The 11,315-nt window shown below is 47.1% G+C and overlaps 1 long non-coding RNA gene across 1 annotated transcript; it reads right to left on the bottom strand.

The window, feature by feature from the left end:
- Positions 1-392: 392 nt before the first annotated feature.
- On the bottom strand, positions 393-4,982 carry LOC142828987 (uncharacterized). The gene is made up of 3 exons (XR_012903195.2): positions 4,834-4,982; positions 4,326-4,485; positions 393-1,935 (listed from the first exon to the last, which is right to left on the bottom strand). It is a non-coding gene; the product is annotated as an uncharacterized LOC142828987 (long non-coding RNA).
- Positions 4,983-11,315: the final 6,333 nt, after the last annotated feature.

Raw genomic sequence — 11,315 nt, 5'->3', positions numbered from 1 at the left:
ATCTGTCTTTTATCAAAAGAGAGAGTGATTGCAGGATAAAGGAAAGAGCACCATCTAATGGACAATGCTACAAAATAAGAAACAATGACATATCCTTCACAGAGTTCAAGGGAGCTGGGCCTGCAACACTTGTTTTCAATAAGAGTATGCTAGAAAATTATTTTGAAATAAGTTATTTCAAAATAATTCCCTAAATAATAATTTCAAAATAGCATGCCTAGGCGGGCAAGCCTCAAAATTAGTCTGAGGCAGGCTCGGTTAAGGTGGACATGCTATCTTGACTTAGAGCCCCAAAAGGCATAGGGGCTTAGTTTGAATTACTCTGGGAGTAGTTATTTCAAAATAGCAGCACTGGTGCGTCCACATTACTGCTATTCTGAAACAACTATTTCAAAATTAGCATTATTCCTCATGGAAAGCAGACGTTATTTTGAAATAACCAGCCTGTTATTTTGAAATAACGGGCTTGGTAGTGTGGACGTTCTGCTTGTTATTTCAAAATAAGGGGCTGTAGGGTCAGTGCCTATGCATGACGGGTAGCACATGGAGCCATTGCTGTACATGCCAGCTGCTTTTGGGAGTGGGGAGGGGTCAGGGCAAGGGTAGGGCTGCTTTGGCTCTGCTGCTCCATCCAGTTTGAACTACAGGCAGTCCCCGGGTTACGTACAAGATAGGGACTGTAGGTTTGTTCTTAAGTTGAATTTGTATGTAAGTCGGAACTGGTACATATTAGGGGTAACTCTAGCCAAACATTTCTTCAGAGCTCAGTTTTACTCTCCCACACCTCACTTCCCTCAGTCCTTTATTCTCAAGCTGAGGTGTCTGCTGAGAAAAGCCGCTCCGTGTCTCCCTGGTCTGCTGGGGGGGGGGGCGCTAGCTTCGCGTCTCCCTGGTCTGCTGGGGGGGGGGGAGCGCTAGCTTCGCGTCTCCCTGGTCTGCTGGGGGGAAGCAGCTAGTGCGGGGTTGCCTCACCCCGTTTGTAAGTAGGGATCCGATGTAAGTCAGATCCATGTAACCCGGGGACTGCCTGTAACTCCCTAGTGTTAACCAGGGCTAAGGAAATAATAATTCCTGACAACTAATCAGAAAGGGTTGCACAAATAAGTAAGGTTTTCAGTATAGTAGCGGAGAGTCTTGGGTTAGCTAATGGTTTTGACTTTAATGGCCAGATAAAATAAGATTCACAGATAGGACACTTTTAAAAAAAAAAGAAAAAACTGTTTTTATTGCTAGTGTGAAAAAACAAAATTGGTTTGACTACCTGTTCTGTACTACCACACTGCTCCTGACATGCCTTAACGACTGCCTTGACTGCCACTCTAAAATACAACCTCAAGAACAGACTGGAGTGTGAATGTTCAATGGGTTTTCAATACCACTCCCTGCTGCCCTTAATTTCATAATCTTTTAATTTCAAGCACCTGACCTGACACCATAGACCAGGGGTGGCCAACCCACAGCTCGGGAGCCACATGCAGCTCTTCCCCCACCCCCAAAGTGAAGCTTGTGAAGCCTTCCCTGTGGCTCACAAAGCCACCCCCACGCCCCTCCAAATGGCCCTCAGCCCCCACTCCCTGTGCTCTCCGGGGCAGGGGAGCCGTCCGGTGGTGATTCAATATGGTGTCCACAAGATGACGGTGGCCAACAGGTGCCTGATGTGACAAAAAAGCCTAAGTCTGTGTTTTTTTAATATGGGGCCTTTCCAATTTTTTTCTCTCAACAATTCTGTTGCGGCTTTTTGCATTTTTTCCACCGCTGTTTCGGCTCTCTCTGTTTAATGGGTTGGCCACCCCTGCCATAGACCTTGACTCTTGCAGTATACAAGTAATATTGTGAAAATGTTGTTGTCGTAAAACTGGGGTGGGTGCAGCCAAAATCATGGTAGCCAACCTGTCATGTAATGAACATCCCTCTCTGGTGTTTCATACTGCATTCCTGTAACAACCAGAACACAAGTAGGTCAGGACTTTGGGTCTGGTCAGTGATGAAGCAACTTTCTTGTTGAATCACTATATGGAATTTGCATTCAGAAGAGCCAAGCATAACAGTCAAGCCCTCAAGAGGTTCAGTCATACAGTCAACCCCAGTGATTTGGACACACAGGAGCTCATATAACTCCCTGCAGGACATGGGCGGCGAGTTATATGGGCTCGTGGTGCCCATGCTCTAGCAATAGTCAGAGCCGCAGGCCCTGTTCCACCAATATTTGGAGCTGGGTCTCTCCCCTGGCCCTGCCTGGAGCAGGCCCCAGCCCCTACTTGCTGGCCCCCCCACGTCCTCCCACCCCGGCCTTAGAGAGTCCCACCCAGACCCAGACCTGGACCGTCCCTGCCATGCGCAGCTTTCAGTCCAGTTTCCCATTGCCAGTGCGCTCTGCCAGATGCTGCTGCCATGCATGGCATTTACAGGTGAGTGGGGAGACTCCCGGGAATGACGTGACGTCATGGCCTGGGACTTTAAAACTGCTTGGCACAGCGTTGCACCATGTGGCCTAGATCTGGGTTCAGAGTCCGGGGACTTCTGGGGCCCAAGCACAGACTCCGGCCCCACAAAGTAGAAGGCAGAAGGGAAGGGAAGGGAAGGGAAGGGAAGGGAAGGGAAGGGAAGGGAAGGGGGAAAACTAGGGGGAAGGGGTGGGAGAGGAAAGGGTTTGTGTGGAGGGAGAGGGGAAAAATAGGGGAAGGGGTGGGAGAGGAAAGGGTTTGTGTGGAGGGAGAGGGGGAAATAGCTGAAGGGGTGGGAGAGGAAGGGGCTTATGCTGAGGGAATGGGGGCAGGTCGGAGAACAAAGGGGAAGGCACCAAGGGAAAGGGTGGAGGAGAGACAAATGCCAGGGGGCCAAGTGCAGACAATGAGGAAAAGGGCAGGAGGGGAGGTGTCAGTGGGAGGGGGGACATGGTGATGCTGGGAGAGGAGAGAGTAAGGGCATTGGGGGCTGGAGGAGGAGGTGCTGGGAGAAGGCTTGAAAGAAGAGGTGGGCATGAGAAAGGTGGGGATGGAGCAAGTAATGTGTGAGGGCACAGAGGGGCATGAGAGGAATGGGGGCAGAGAGTGGTGAGGGGGTGGGCATCAGGGAAAAAGAGGGCAAAGGGGACAGGGGCAGTAAGGGAAGGGGGAGGCATGAGGAGGGTGCAGGGCAAAGGGAAGGTGCAGGTGCCAGGGGATTCTGGGGGTGAAGCAGAACGGCAGACACCTGCAGGGGAGGGACCAGCACCAGAGGAGAGAGGCAGGACAGGTGTGTAGAGGGAGGTGTTAGAAGAGGGGATGAGGAGGAGTAGCTCACATGATCAGAGTAGGGCTACTGGAGGAGTGGGCACTGGGGGCAGAGAAGGGCAGGTGGAGGGGGGCAGGTGGCAGGAGGGCTGAGGGCAGTGAGAAGGGCAGGAGTCAGGACAGCAGAGGAGGGTGAGGAGTTGGGGGGCAGCAGGCACCAGGGGAGCTGATGGAGCAAGGGGAGGAGACATGGCAGCAGAGAGAAAAGGTAACGGTTTATAAAATATTTATTAATAACTTGGGTGCCACAGTGGCACATCCAAACAAGCCACATGAATTCGGTACTGGTGCACAATACAAAATCCATTCTGCTCATGGGAGGAAACTCTTAGGCTATGTCTACACTGGTGGCTTCTTGCGCAAGAACATGTCCACACTGCCACGTGCAAGCTGTGCTTTTGTTCAAGAGCATCCATGGCAGTGTGGACACTATCTTGCTTAAGAAAGCTCTGATGGCCATTTTAGCCATAGGGGTTTCTTGTGCAAGAAATCCCTGCTGAGCATCCACACTGCCCTCTTGCGCAAGAGAGCTTACACCAGTTAGAAAAGAGCGTACTCTTGCACAAGACGCCCTCTCTTACCACGCTGTACTGTAAATTTCCTTGTGCAAGAGCAGGCGGGCAGTGTGGATGCTCTGTGGGTTCTCGTGCAAGAATGGCTGTACTTGCGCCAGAAGCCGCGAGTGTAGACATAGCCTTAGAGGGAACACTTCCCCCAGCCTCTCTGCCCCCGAGTTAATGTCACATACACTGGGTTAATGCAACGGCAGGATAGTTGCATGAAGGGGGGGGGTCGGTGGGGGCCAAACTAATCCCTGTTAGTAGGAGAAGGGTGAAAAGCCCTTCAAGAGGGGTGACATGACACCTTTTACTTCTGGTCATGTGTCCATCTTGCCCAGAGCGTGTTACCTCCAGAGGCCTGGTTAATGGGAGTCAGGGGACATGGCTAGTGGGGGTTGGGGTATGGCTAACAGGGGGTGTGGCTAATGGGGCACCACCAAAAATTATACAAACCTGCCCCTGCTGTGGATTTTGGACAGGGACGATGGCTTACCTCATCTAGATCCTGGGAGAACCTCAATGGGCAATGACCTCGGTAGCAGCAGGTGCAGAAATCAGAAATCACAACATCAAGAGCAGACTTGCTGAGTCACCAACTAGTTTCCATAAATGAGGCTGCAGTCCAGATCCTTGGCTAGTATAAATCTGTGCAGCTGCATTAAATTATAAATCAGCATTGTTTCATTTAAAACAGCTGGGCATCTGACAAGTGATTGCAGACTTCACTTTACATCAGGATAACTGTAGTTTCCTTTTTGGTGAGGTGAATTTTGTACACTTTTACTCACCTTGCCTAATGAGCAAAATCAGGCTGTCTAAATTATATTGTTATTATCTAAACAGCAGTTGTCAGAGGGCAGAGTTAATCCTCTTTCACAGTGCATGGAACATCAATGCATTTAAGACAGAGGTGGGCAAAATCAGGCAGGGGGGCATGAATCTGGCCCACCAAGCATTTTTCTCCCGCCCCCCACCCATGATTAGCAAAGGTGCATACTTACAACCCGGCAGCATGTGTTCAGTTAGTCCTCCCCCCATCCTGCTCTCTCCTACAGCTGAACCAGGATTCTCCTGCTAGTTGTGTAGTGAGAAGGAGAGGAGAGGGCTGAAGTCTCAGTGCTCCTGCAGAGCAGAGATGGGGGAGAGGGAAACACACAGCAGGGCTGTTCCAATATGAAGCATGGATGGTAAGTGATTCAGAGGAATGCCTGTTTTATACACAGCTGAGTGGGGAGAGGGAGACAACAGAGCAGGACAGCTTTTCCTCTCTTAAAGAGACAGTGTATGGCTTCTATCAGAAACTTTCCCAGAAGCAGCCATCACACGCACTTTGTGTCACTATCACTCACACCCAGTCTGTGCCACACACACTTTCCCAAACTCTGTGCTATAACACTAAATCTGTGTCTCAAAATCTGCCTCTCACACACAGTATCTATTTTTCACACTCACACTCTATCTATAGCCCCAGCTCCCTGCCCCCCACTCACCAGAAGCCCCACCCTTTCCAGGGGACTCAGAGCCAGTACATGACCACAGACCAAAATTCATAAAGTTACCCCTCTCTCTCCCCCCCCCGGTGAAAATTATTGCCAACCCCTGGTTCATAATATACTGGTATAAAGTTTATAAAATCTGTCCTAAATGGAAGGCAGTCACTATTAAATGTCAGGCCCAGATTTTCAGAATTATGTGAACAAGAGCACATCTAACTTGTCAATATAATTACCACAATTGCATGCACAATTGTGATAAATATAGGCCATTTTAAACATCATATCATTAGCGTTCACCATTCTGGCCACTAGGTGCACAATACTGGTAAAGGTACATGCAAGTGCACATGAATTTTTATGCACCTACATGCATACACACAATTCTGAAATGTTAAACCTACCTGCTCTTTTTTTTCTCCACATTCTTCCATGTGGAAGTACGCCTTTTACACATCTGTTGTTCCCTAATAGAATCATAGAGCTGGAAGAGACCTCAGGAGGTCATCAAGTCCAGCCCTCTGCCCAAGGCAGGACCAATCCCAACAGGGCTTGGCTAGCTGAGACTTAAAAACCTCTAGGGATGGAGAGTCCACCACCTTCCTAGGTAACCCATTCCAGTATTTCACCACCCTCCTAGGCTGTGTCTAGACTGCATCCCTTTTCCGTAAAAGGGATGCAAATTAGACACATCGCAATTGCAAATGAACTGGGGATTTAAATCTCCCTCACTTCATTTGCATAAACATGGCTGCCACTTTTTTCTGGCTTGGGGCTTTGCCGGAGAAAAGCGCCAGTCTAAACGGGGATCTTTCGGAAAATAAAGCCTTTTCCGAAAGATCCCTTATTCGCTTCATTCCTCTTTAAAAAATGAATACAGGATTTTTCGGAAAAGGCTTTATTTTCCAAAAGATCCCCCTCTAGACTGGTGCTTTTCTCCAGCAAAGCCCAGAGCTGGAAAAAAGCGGCAGCCATGTTTATGCAAAAGAAGCGGGAGGGATTTAAATCCCCGCTTCATTAGCAATTGCGATGTGTTTAATTTGCATCCCTTTTACGGAAAAGGGATGCAGTCTAGACACAGCCCTAGTGAAATAGGTTTTCCTAAAATCCAACCTAGACCTCCCCCACTGTAACTTGAGACCATTGGTCCTTGTTCTGCCATCCTTCACTATTGTGAACAGCCTCTCTCCATCCTCTTTGGAACCTCCCTTCAGAAAGTTGAAGGCTGCTGTCAAATCCCCCCTCACTCTCCTGCAGACTAAAAAACCCAAATCCCTATATCTCCTCATAGGTCATGCGCTCCAGCCACCTAATCATTTTGGTCACCCTCCGCTGGATCCTCTCCAATGCGTCCATATCCTTTCTATTGTGAGGGACCTAGAACTGGACACAATACTCTAGATGTGACCTCACCAGAGCCAAATAAAGGGGAATAATCACTTCTCTAGATCTGCTGGCAATGCTCCTCCTAATGCAACCTAATATGCCATTAGCCTTCTTGGCTACAACGGCACACTGTTGACTCATATCCAGCTTCTCATCCACTGTAACCCCCAGGTCCTTTTCTGCAGAATTGCTACTTAGCCAGTCGGTCCCCAGCCTGTAACAATGCTTGGGATTCTTCCATCCCAAGTGAAGGACTCTGCAGTTGTCCTTGTTGAACCGCATCATATTTCTTTTGGCCCAATTCTCTAATCTGTCTAGGTCACTCTGGACTCTACCCCTGCCCTCCAGCATATCTCCCTCTCCCCCTAGCTTAGTGTTATCTGCAAACTTGCTTAGGGTGCCATCTATCCCCTTATCCAGGTCATTAAGAAAGATGTTGAACAAAACCAGTTCTAGAACCAATCCTTGGGGCACGCCACTAGAAACCAACTGCCAACCTGACATCAAGTCATTGATCACAACCCGTTGGACCCGACAATCTAGCCAGCTTTCTATCCGTCTTACAGTCCATTTATCCAATCCATATTCCCTTAGCTTGCTGGCAAGAATAGTGTGGGAATATTGTGGGAATAAAGAAGCTTTGCTAAAGTCAAGGTATATCACATCCACTGACTTTCCCATATCCACAGAGCTAGTTACCTCATCATAGAAGGTAATCAGATTGGTCAGGTATGCCTTGCTCTTCGTGAATCCATGTTGGCTATTCCTGATCACTTTCCCCTCAAATCAAGACTTCTGCCCATTTCCTAAATTCCCTGCTCAGGTAAATCAAATAATCCAACACATGGAGTATGCTGGTATCATTTTAAGACATTCTTACACGAATTACACAGTATCTGACAGTATCACTCCTTTCACACCATGTAGCTATGGAACTTTGCTCACTTAAGTCATGGATTCCAACCAGTTCTGCATTTTGAACACAACAGAGCTTCGGTGTTTGGCTCTGGTGAGAGCCTGGTATTTGTTTAACCTGTTATAAGGATGAGGACTCTGCAAAATGTGGGTTAAGATCTGGATTTGGATTTCCAGTGGCCCAAGGAAAAGGGATAGCTGAGCCTCCTCCAGGTCCACTCTAATCTTTACCAAGAGTAACACTTCCAGAGGCGCCTAAGCAAGGTTGGCCAGAAAACTTCATTTTGCTCAATTTTTTTGAGATTATGAAATTCTATTTTTATTCTGAGGCGAAATGAAAACAAGATCATTGGAGCATCTTCAGGAGATACTGCATAGCCTGGGGGACAAAGATTTAAGTTGGTGCTCTGCCTTCAGGCAGAGTTTGTAGCTTAGATCTCGCCAAACCACACAGAGTAGCAATGGTGCTGGAACATCCTTTACACTGGGGGTGCTGAAAGCCAGTGATCCCCAGCCCAAACTTTATCATCTCACCCAGCCCCTTACTCCTGTTCATGACCTCCCACCCCCTACGGCTGGGGCCAGGAGCCAGCTCAGGGAGGGGCGTGGATGCAGATGGAGTAAAGGGGCCAAGGCTTGAGACCCTTTGTGCAGGGCTGGGAACAGACACCCAAGCACGGGTCATGCCTGTGGGTCCAGGGATAGAGGCCTGGGTAGGGGTCCCACAGCTGGACTCCCAAGTATGGTGCCAGCAGTGCTGGGATCATGGGTGTGGGGTGGCAGCCAGGACCCTTCAGAGAAACAGGGGTGCAGCACCACCCCCATGTCACACACATCTGAAGAGCAGAAACTTGAGCCTGCATCTCTTATAGCCCATTCCAGTGTCCTAACCACCAGGCTACAGTGTCTCTCGGGGCCTAGTTTTGATCAGAAATGCCATCCCTTCTTAAATGTTTTCAAAAACAACATTTAAATGTGGATGAAAGGGCAATTTCCAACAGAAAAACATTCAATTGGGAAGAACTCAATCGGCTCAACTTCTACAAAAGAAAGTTACAGATAACCATACAGTAATAAGAACAGAAACTTTAATCCATCCCAAGGATTTAAAGAGGTGGCTGTCCATCAAACAATGACCATACAGAGTAGCTTTAGCCATTTTGCTGTTACATTTTCCATTGCTTTTGACTACTGCTTGACCAAGAGAGCCTCTCAGCAAAAGCTATCCTGTGCTTTTCCATGGATGTCACTCTGGCATATATTGCAGAGGGAAGGTGATATGCTCCTCTAAAATAATGGTTTTCTTGAGGATTTCTTAGCTAATCTTTCTCCCTCTTCACTGTACTGCCTAGGCATCAGTTTCTCTCTCCAGAGTTTCTAGTCCTATTTCATTTGGTTTGCTGGTTTCATAGCCGATCTCTTGTAAAACAATGAGCTCCCTGCAAAATGCTCCAAACTCTTAGTTGAGAAAAGCTGTGGATTTTTGTTTGTTTAACCATGAGGGTTTTAAAAAATATATAATTTCCAAAGTTATCTGATTGTTTAAAACAATCTGATATGCAGTCTGTAAGATGGTTTTGACCTTGCTGATCAGAATATGTGACATCAGTATCAGTTGTGTGACTTGCCTGGCTAGAGATTCTGTGGACTTGAGGAGCATTAACTATAATCTTAATTTTAGAATAGTGATAGAAATGTAGCCGTGTTAGTCTGGTGTAGCTGAAACAAAATACAGGACTATGTAGCACTTTAAAGACTAATGAGATGGTTTATTAGATGATAAGCTTTCTTGGGCCAGATCCACTTCCTCAGATCAAATAGTGGAAGAAAATAGTCACAACCATATATACCAAAGGATACAATTAAAAAAAAGTGAATACATATGAAAAGGACAAATCACATTTCAGAACAGAAGGGGTATGCGGGGGGGGGGGAAAGGAAGGTAAATGTCTGTGAGCTAATGATATTAGAGGTGATAACTGGGGAAGCTATCTTTGTAATGGATAAGATAGTTATTGTCTTTGTTGAGACCGACACGTAGTGTCGAATTTTAGCATGAATGACAATTCAGAGGATTCCCTTTCAAGTGCAGATTTAAAAGGCTTTTGGAGCAGGATGCAGGTAATTAAGTCATTGAGACAGTGTCCTTTCTGGTTGAAATGGCCAGAAACTGTTTTTTCTTTGTGATCCTGTCTAATATCTGTTTTGTGGGCATTGATCCTTTCGCTAAGTGTCTGAGATGTTTGTCCAATGTACATAGCAGACGGACACTTTTGGCACATGATAGCATAAATTATATTTCTGGATGCGCAGGAATATGTATTCTTGATCTTATAACTCACTTGGTTAGGCCTAATAATGGTATCAGCAGAGTGAATATGTGGACAAAGCTGGCAACGGGGTTTGTTGCAAGGGAAGATAGCAGGGTTGGTATTAGTGTGGTATGTCCTGTGGTTGTTGGTAAGAATCATCTTGAGGTTAGATGGTTGTCTATAAGGGTATGTCTACACTACCCTCCTAGTTCGAACTAGGAGGGTAATGTAGGCATACCGCACTTGCAAATGAAGCCTGGGATTTGAATTTCCCGGGCTTCATTTGCATAAACTGGGCGCCGCCATTTTTAAATCCCTTCTCGTTCGAACCCCGTGCAGCGCGGCTACACGGGGCTCGAACTAGGTAGTTCGGACTAGGCTTCCTATTCCGAACTACCAGTACACCTCGTTCCACCGGTACACCTCGTAGACATACCCTCAGAGACTATGGGTCTGTCTCCCAGAGCTTCTTGGAGTTTAGTATCCTGTTCCAGTATAGGCTATAGTTTATTGATAATGTGTTGGACAGGTTTAAGTTGGGGGCTGTAGGTGATGACAAGTGGTGTTCTATTGTTGGTTTTCTTGGGTCTGTCTTGTAGTAGATGGTTTCTAGGTATTCGTCTGGCTCTTTCAATTTGCTTTCTTATTTCTCCGGGTGGGTAGTTGAGGTTTATAAATGCTTGGTAGAGATCTTGACGTTTCTGGTCTCCGTCAGTGGGATTAGAGCAGATGCGGTTGTATCAAAGGGGTTGGCTATAGATGATGGAGCGTATGGTGTGTGCTGGATGGGAGCTGGAAGCATGAAGGTAACTGTATGAGTCAGTGGGTTTCCTGTAGAGGGTGGTGTCTAATTTTCCATTATTGATTTGTACTGTGGTGTCCAGGAAATGGATCTCTCATGTAGAATGGTCCAGGCTGAGGTTAATGGTGGGGTGTAGGTTGTTGAAATCTCTATGGAATGTCTGCAGTGTTTCTTGGCCATGCGTCCAGATCATAAAGATGTCATCGATGTAGCGTAAGTAGAGAAGGGGCAAAAGGGGACAGGAGTTGAGGAAACGTTGTTCTAGGTCAGCCATAAAGATATTAGCATACTGTGGGGCCATGCGTGTACCCATGGCTGTGCCGCTGATCTGGAGGTATAAGTTGTTCTCAAACTGGAAATAATTGTGGGTAAGAACAAAGTTACATAGGTCTGCTATCAGGTTGGCAGTGGTGTCCTCTGGGATAGTGTTTCTAATTGCTTGTAATCCGTCTTCATGTGGGATGTTGGTGTATAGTGCTTCTACATCCATGGTGGCAAGGATGGTGTTATTGGGGAGGTTATCGATGTTTTGTAGTTTCCTTAGGAAGTCAGTAGTGTCTCGGAGATAGCTGGGG

Source organism: Pelodiscus sinensis, chromosome 5, assembly GCF_052426305.1.
Source record: "Pelodiscus sinensis isolate ZL-2025 chromosome 5, ASM5242630v1, whole genome shotgun sequence".
Lineage (NCBI taxonomy): Eukaryota > Metazoa > Chordata > Testudines > Trionychidae > Pelodiscus > Pelodiscus sinensis.
Note: the sequence above shows the minus strand (reverse complement) of the source record. Positions and strands in the feature narration are given on the sequence as shown.